The sequence below is a fragment of the Nicotiana attenuata genome, unplaced genomic scaffold, assembly GCF_001879085.1.
Source record: "Nicotiana attenuata strain UT unplaced genomic scaffold, NIATTr2, whole genome shotgun sequence".
Classification (NCBI taxonomy): domain Eukaryota; kingdom Viridiplantae; phylum Streptophyta; class Magnoliopsida; order Solanales; family Solanaceae; genus Nicotiana; species Nicotiana attenuata.
In genome coordinates, this window is record NW_017671274.1 from 42826 (window position 1) to 51458 (window position 8633).

An 8633-nucleotide genomic window follows, 5' to 3' on the forward strand; every position below is an offset into this window, starting at 1 on the left:
ACAACTTCTTGACGGATAGTTGCCTTTTGTTCCTCAATTTTCTCCTCCATCCTTTGTATCTTCTCCTCCATTTTTTGTAGAGAATTTGTAGTATTTGAAGAAGATTCAAAACATCCTACCTTCCCTCTGAAAGAAGTTCTTGTAACCCCTCGTCCATACAATATCAGACGTCCCGCATGTTCGGCCCCATGACAGATGCAAATGCATCAACGGACTCGTTGCCATTTTCCTTTTGTTGGGCTTCAATTGCCACCATTTCAGCCTTCAAAGCAAATTCAAACAAATAGAACAAGTAAATAAAATGTATACTAATAAAAACAAATAATTGATATCGATATAACATCAGTTAAATATAATTCGCACAATTTTACTAGTTGTATCATCATCTGAGCACTTGTATGATCGCCCAACTTTCCTTTTACTTGTAGCTACAAAGACTTCTTTTGCCGATAAAGGATCCGAAGTTTCCTTCTCGTTTTCCTAGTTACATAGTTACGTGAAAGTGAGTTAGCATTCGCGCTGATCTACCATGTACTAAAGAAGAGCAGAAATTGAGAAAAATTTTGCCGTTATTTGCTAGTTGCACACCAACTTAGAGCGTACTAAAGCAAAACTTCTTTTTCCAGCAGTGTGAGGATTCTTCAACTTTTTCTGGTTCTCAATATTAATTTGGGACATTATCTGCAAGAAGAAAGAAACATCAAACAACAACTTACAAAATCACTAAGCAGATTCAAAAGTTAGTCTTGTAGCGAGCAGATTGCTCTCCATCTTTTACCACTAAAGGTTAGGCTTGTAGCCCAGAAGAGCCTTCGAGAGTTCAAAAGTTAGCAAAAGCTTGCAACTGGAAGCAGATTCATGCAGTAGCCAAAAGAGTTTCCAACTGCCCAGCAGATTCAAAAGTTTTGCTAGTTAAACAGTTTGCAACTGCCCAGCGGATTCAATTTGATTCAATTCAGCACGGTGTTAGCTTTTCCTTGATATGATTAGGCATGAATCTGAATAGACTCACCTCTAAGCAAAACCTATCTCTTTGTACGACATACAAACAATCAAAAATGAGATTGCTAGTAGATCTGAGACTGTAACTTTCTCAGCAGAAACATCAACACCAAAAGGAATACAACATTCCCAACTGGAAAAGCAAATTAGCGTCAACATAAAACTCCCTAACATTTGAATTAATAAGACTCCCTAACATTTGAATACATAAGACTCCCTATCCTTAAAATCATGTTCAATATCCCAGTAAAAGTATCGCTAAACATCAACTCAGGTAGACCAAAATATTTTTTGCTAATAGCTCATGAGACAATGGAATCTGTTCACAGACTCTGCACTGGGTAAAAATCAATATTCTGCTCCAAATTTGCCTAAAATACAACTCCCCCACCCCAGCTTTAGACTATTCTAGCTAGTCACAGATGAAATCTCTTCAGAGATTCTACACATCTTAAAAAAATCTACCACCAACTTATAGCACATAAATGGAAAGCATTGTTAACCTACCTGGCAGATATGAAGATAGCTTGTATAGATAGTTTGACCTATCAGTCTAGCTTGTACCAAAAACAAGATACACCAATTTCATACAATAGGCACAAAATGCCAAGCAAAAGTTACTGATGGACTTCAAATACAATTTTACCTCCATACAATAGGTACAAAATGCCAAGGACAAGTTATTCCCATGTGATGGACTATCGGTACAACCATACCTCCATTGCCCATAGACCTTAGATGAATTATAAACATGGTTAGGACAGTACCTCTACAAATCAGCTCGAACACGCTCACGGTTAATAAATGGAACGGTCAGCGGAGTACAGATTACAGACATAGTTATAAGTTATAACATCCAACACCCTATATTTAGACAGAACGTTCCGCCACCCCAGAACTCTATAGGATGGAACAATTCTAGAAGTTATAACATCCTTGATATGTAGGCTCAATCTTTATTTCTTCTAGAACTACGTAACATGGGCAGCTAAAATGATAGCATGCTGCTTTTTTATATCTAAATCAGTGGAACAGATTATACGCAAGAAGATACACGATACTACTAGATACTCTGGATTTTCATACACATGCATATGCAGATTATCAGGGACAAGAAATAAGTAGCAAAAACTGTTAACTCTAGTTTCTGTCTTCTTCGGCCATGATTAAAGCTAGACCTTCGCTAAAGGCCATCAGCATTAACATCGTAAGTTGTATATTTGCAGTTTCAGTGCTCTATTTTCACAGATTACATAAATCTGTGTGGATACATAGCTAGGCCTAAAATTGATATGGAATTTCTTAAGACCATAACTTTTCAGCATATCTACTTTTACGATATGTGGACGACCATACGACAACATAACAATTACATACTAGTGTTTCAGTGCTTTTTGGGCAGAATTTTTCAGGAAAAAAATCGCCAGCATTTCGGCGCTTTTTGGACATTTAGAAAGAAAATGAAGAAGAAGAAGAAGAAGAAGAAGAAGAAGAAGAAGTAGTAGTTGTTGTAGTAAGAAGTACATATACCTGGAATTTCTCTAAGTTACAATACCGAAGGAGTTCCTTAAACTGAAAAGCTGGAACATCTTCAGGGATATTTTGCAATCGAGCTTCATCATTGTGATAGGAGTCAAAGTGATCCTTTTTCAGTCTACTTTTGTGCTTTCTCCAGACAGCTTGCACTGATTCCAAAGTATATTTTTTTCCAGCTTCGGGAATATCATATTTATCCTACAATTGATGTCAAATCTAATAGTGCAGAAAATATGAGATTTTCAACCAAAAACTAAAAATTAAGAAGTTCAGACCTTGGTATATTCCCATATATCCTCTTTTGTGTCCATCTTCCTCCAATCCAAAATATCAAGCGGACATAGAGTCGCATTCCTTGCCAATGTGCCGAGGAAGCTTCCAAACTCTGACACAGCTTCATTACTAGGACCAACGGGTTGATTTAAATGGTTAAGTAAAATCACTTTACGCTCCTGGCGTCCATGTACATTTTTCATCTTTGTTCTACCTCTTTTTCATGGTTGAATAGAAGGGCCTACAATTATATGAACAAAAAAAATACCAAATCAGTATTGTTGATACATTATATATGACTGCAATAGGATGTAAGTATTTTTAGATAAAATCTATAAGTTATTACCTTGTTCTTTAGATTGTTCAGCTACAGTAGGAGTTGTAGAATCCAACTGAACTTGTTCCTCCACTTGTTCATCTATTACTTGTGTGGCAGGAGTGGTTGATCTAGTTTGTACATGATCAGCCACTCCTGAATATTGTGGCAGTAGCAGATTCTATCCAATGATATTCGGATGCTCTTTGTTTGATTGTTTAGAAGGAATAACATATTTTGCAGCAGTGGTTGATCTAGTTTGTACATGGGCTACTACTCCTGCTTATTGTGGCAGATTCTCTTCAACAATATTCGAAAGATCTTTATTTGATTGTCTAGCGGGAACACCATATTTTTGGCTAAACGAACTCCTTATTTGATTTGCCAAAGATGCCATTGTTCCAGGTTTTGCATATGTCGCACCTGTCTTGTTTTTGGGCTTTGAAGGTCTTTCTTGACTCATGTCTGTCAGAATCTGATGAAGAATACAAAAATAAATCATCTCTAATAGGTATAATATAAAAGAAAATAGTAGGATTTAAAGACAAATTGTTGGAGTTGATCTTAGAAAGCTGAAATCTGCCTGATTTACTTATTATATTAAACTGTGTGACTGATGCTAAGGTCAAAAGAACTATCTACTTGATTTACAAAATAACAGCATAGAGACTTATAATCTATTTTACCTGAACTGATAGCAGTAGACAACCACAACTCTAAGACAACCACAACTTTAAGATAGGAAACAAACTAAACTTGGATTGAAACATATTAAAATAGCTCCATATATCAGACTAAAGTTTCAATTACTTAGCATATTACAAAAGCTTAAAATAGAAACAAACTACAAAGTCCAAGCTAGAGCATATACAAGAACAAAAAATTGTTCGAAAGAAGACAATTAAGTTCAAAATTACAAATAAAAATCAGATGTTCCTTCTTCAATCATCAGCCTCCATCCAATCCCAATCCGCATCATCTAACTCGTACTCCTCTTCTGATATTTCCATATCTGTATCTTGAGAATGTTGTGCATCAACTGGCATATCAATAACATCAAGAGGTACATCATCTCTCGACCATCTAATATCAATATCGGCTAACCTAGTTGATGGACTGGCATCATCATTTGGCTCCCTCCAAAATGTCTCCCCAACATTAGGAATATTTTCTTCCTCCAAATCATACAAATCAACAGGGACTTTATTCCTTGCATAGTAAACATCTTTCTCAATTGGATCCTCCACATAAAAAAACTTGGTGGAGTTATGATGCCAATACAAAAGAGTTATCAGTACTACATAATCGGTTAAAATATACCCGAGTTAACCCATATTCATCAACTTAATTACGAAACCAATCACATCTAAACAATACAACTCTAAAGCGACCCCAATAATCAATCTCAATGATATCCTGAATAGCTCCATAGTACTGAACCTCTCCATCAATGCGATTTTGGTCCTTAGCACTAGCAAAACTATCCGTTGTTGCTGACAAAGTCACTCCACTATTCTATGTCTTCAACGGTGCATCCCATGTCATTGTATGAAATAAGTAGCCATTGATAAAATATCCAGTATATCGTTTGGCCAATGTATTAGGCCCTTTAGCTAGCCATCGCAAATGATTGGGCACGTCAATGCTTTTTACTTTCTCTTTAAACCAGTCGGCGAAGTTTCGACTATGATTTCTTGCTCTTACCCATGCATTTGATCTAGTTTGATTATCAATTAAATTCTTATGTTCCCTGCAAGACATATGTTTCAAATTTAATCATTAGGCCTTTATAAAGTAAATTTAAAAATCTTAAAATATAAAATAAATAAGGCTTATAATACAAGTGATGGTAATATATTTTATCTTACATGATAAATGCCTCCACTTGTTCATCTTCAGTATTGAAGAGAGCATATCTATGTGACTCAGAACATAACTGCAAATCCATAGCAAAAATCTTTCCTTTTCTCTTTTTCTTACTTCCAATTGGATGGCCTATTTTAGGAAAAATAGGTGACAAATTTGCTCCTCCAATGTCCCCATCATCCTCAGTTTGGTACCTACTGAATCTTGTCTTCACCCCATCATGTAGGTATCTCGAACAAAAGATCAAGCACTCTTCGTCCAGAAACCCCTCTGCAATCGACGCTTCTGGATGAGCTCGATTACGAACAAACGCCTTATATTTGCACAAATTTCTTTCAGTGGAATACATCCAGCGACAATGAGTCAGACCCCCGAGCTTAATTTCATTTACTAAATGAACAGGTAAATGAGGCATTATATCAAAATAGGATGGAGTAAAAATCATTTCAAGCTCACATGTAATATCATTGATTTCAGTCTGCAATCTATCAAGATCCTCTCGCCTTATAACCTTGGCACATATTGCTTTAAAGAAGTTACCTAACTTAATCAATGTCAAAGAAATATTCTTGGGTAATGATTTTCTAGCAGCAACTTGGAGCAAGTAATGCATTATAAAATGTGCATCATGACTCTTGTACCCGGATATTTTCATCTCTTTCTCATGCACACAACGTGATATATTCGAGGCACACCCTTTTGGCAATTTGGCATTTTTAAAGACGGTGCAAAATCGCCTCTTCTCTTCTGGATTCATGTAGAAACAAGCTTTAGCCAAAGATATTGTTCCACTTACAACATCATGTATTGGTTGAAGCTCTTTTCTTATTCCCATTTCCTGCAAATCGTAACGAGAATTTACATGATCTTTTGACTTTCCATCTATCTCCAATAATGTCCCAAGAATACTATCACATATATTCTTCTCAATATGCATTGGATCAAGATTGTGCCTCAATTTGTTAGTTTTCCAATATGGTAATTCAAAGAAGATGGATCTTTTCTTCCATGGAACCTTGTTATCCCGAGACCTTTTCTTTTCGCCCTTTCCAAAGACATTCTTGAATTCACGCAACTCTTCGAGCACTTCTGTACCCGACAAAGGAGTGGGTGCAAGTCTATGATCCTCCTTACCATCAAATGATTGCTTATCTCTTCGAAATGGATGTTCAGGAGGCAAAAATGTCCGATGCACCATCTAGCACATCTTACGACTATAGTTGAGATATCGAGAGCATGTGCCATGATTACAGGTGGGGCATGCAAATTTTCCCTTTGTGCTCCAACCAGAAAGCATTGCTAGTGCAGGAAAATCACTAATTGTCCGCATTAAGGCTGCACGCATTTGAAACATCTGGTTAGATTCGGCATCAAATGTTTCTACACCGAATTCCCATAACTCTTTTAATTCAGCAATTAGTGGTTGTAGATACTCGTATGTATAGTTTTGGAACAAAAGCACTTCGAGAAAATTAAAGTATGCAGTACGCATGAATAGGACTTGGTGAGACCTATCGCTAGCATTGTCCAAAGATTAGACTAAGACAAACCTCTTTTCGTAGTAATCGACCTCTCTGGATCATGTGGTTCACTTTGCTGTGCTGATGTTATACTTAATATATAAATCATGCTAATTAATACATGAAAAACGTTGTAACTTACAAAATTTGAATATTGAGTAGTGACTAGTTATGTTTCCTTTGACAAAGCCTACTATTGTGTCATCTGTAGAAGATGTATTAGCGCTACTGTAGGAGTAAAAATATAGCTTAACATTAGAAATATATATGTCTGACTACAATCATTAAAGCAACATATATATTTCTAAATACCTAGAATATTAGTTCAAGCAAATAATATGACTTTTCTTAGAAACCCTAGAAGAAAATAAAGCCAACATCATTCACTGATACTTTTACCTAGTTAAGTTTACCAAATAAGCAACTGTAGCATTACCAATCAACGAGAATACCATAAATCCATCTCCCTTAGCTTTCTCTAATGTAACAGCAGCCACATTTCCCTCTATGTATAGTGTAAAAGGAAGCAAAATCATTGCTGCCATTGGAGCCAGGTATAATAACAGATTCATTGAGTGTAATTTCTCAGCTTCAGATGTTAAAAGCAACCCTTGAACCACAGATTTCAAAGCTCTCCCAGCAGTTGAACCAACACACATCAAGAACCCAAATAAATGAAACAATGGCTCACTATTACTAGCCAAAACAATACCAAGAACCATAGGAACAAGAGACAAATAAACCTCAACTGGCATATCAATAACAAAGCTAATTTGGTTACTAGGTACCTTTTCTTTGAACATAGGCATGTTACAAAAGAAGAACTAACAAAAATAGAAAGGAAAGAGAAAAGATGAGAGGAGTCAAACAGTAGCAGAGAAATCAGAAGAGGAAGAGAAGAGAAAAAAAAGACGAAGCAGAAGAAGAGAAGAGAAGAAGAGAAATTTACCTGCTTTAAGGCAGAAAAGCATAGACCCCTCGCCTCGCCTTGATTTTGCGCTTTAAGCGAGAAGCGCTCGCTTTTAATAACACTGCTTTAAACATGAGACTTTTAGGAGCTTTCAGGATTAATATAGCATTCAAGCAGCATCAATATTTAAATCAACTACTCTACATACGACTACCACACAAGAAACTAAGGAATGGCATCGAACGATACTACTTTACACATAACTACTTTAATATTATGGCTTCTACCTTCCTGGATTGATGCAACTTTTCTATATTAGTTGATTACTTCACACACTACTAATCTGGAAATGAAAACAAGCACAAAAAATGATTCAAATTCAACGACTCAACACTCCTAATATGGAAATGAAAACAAGCACTAAAAATGATTCAAATTCAAGTACCCCATTGATTCAACGATGAACAAGTGCAATAACAGTTAACAGAACAAACGTGCTGGCCTGCTGTAGAAGCATTAAATTTAACACTTAACATAACAAGTGCAAATGTGCAATAACAGCAGCATCTGTTTTACATTTATGCTATGCTCTTGCAATTTAACTGTTTATATAGATTGCCAATTGGCTATGAAGGCATCAATAACTTGTTCAGCAATTGAAACTGATCCCAAACCACTTGGCCCTGGTCTGCCTGTTATCAACTTCAACATTTTCTCACCTTAAATTCACACACACACACAGAGTTAATTAGAACAAGTAAGAAAAGACTCTAATTTCTGATATAATATATCCTGAGAATAAGGTAGAAACCAATCTGGTAGAAAATATAAAGAATGGATTGTTGAAGAAATTAATTAATAAAGACAAGATTCAAATTAGGGGCAAACCATAAATCTAAATACCCATAAACGAACAGATCTTGGGCACCAGTAAATAAGCCAAATAAACTTCAGAATATTCGTATCGAGTGAAATAAAAGAAACCAAACTTTGTCATGGCTTACATCTATCAAATCAGTTGCAGAATACTCCATGCATTCCCGCGTATAAACGATTTTCAGAATAACGAACAAGACAACGAACATCAATAGCAAACATCAAATCTCATGGTCTCTAACACAAAATCAAAACCTAACAAACAAATCCCCCAATTTCGCAAACTAAAAATCACAAAATATATCGCATAATATAAACAAAACAGAAGCAAAAT

At 35.8% G+C, this 8633-nt stretch overlaps 1 long non-coding RNA gene across 1 annotated transcript; it reads right to left on the bottom strand.

Annotated features, from left to right (window-relative positions):
* Positions 1–230: 230 nt before the first annotated feature.
* On the bottom strand, positions 231–668 carry LOC109207217. The gene is made up of 3 exons (XR_002064986.1): positions 589–668; positions 364–480; positions 231–262 (listed from the first exon to the last, which is right to left on the bottom strand). It is a non-coding gene; the product is annotated as an uncharacterized LOC109207217 (long non-coding RNA).
* Between the last annotated feature and the right edge of the window lie 7965 nt (positions 669–8633).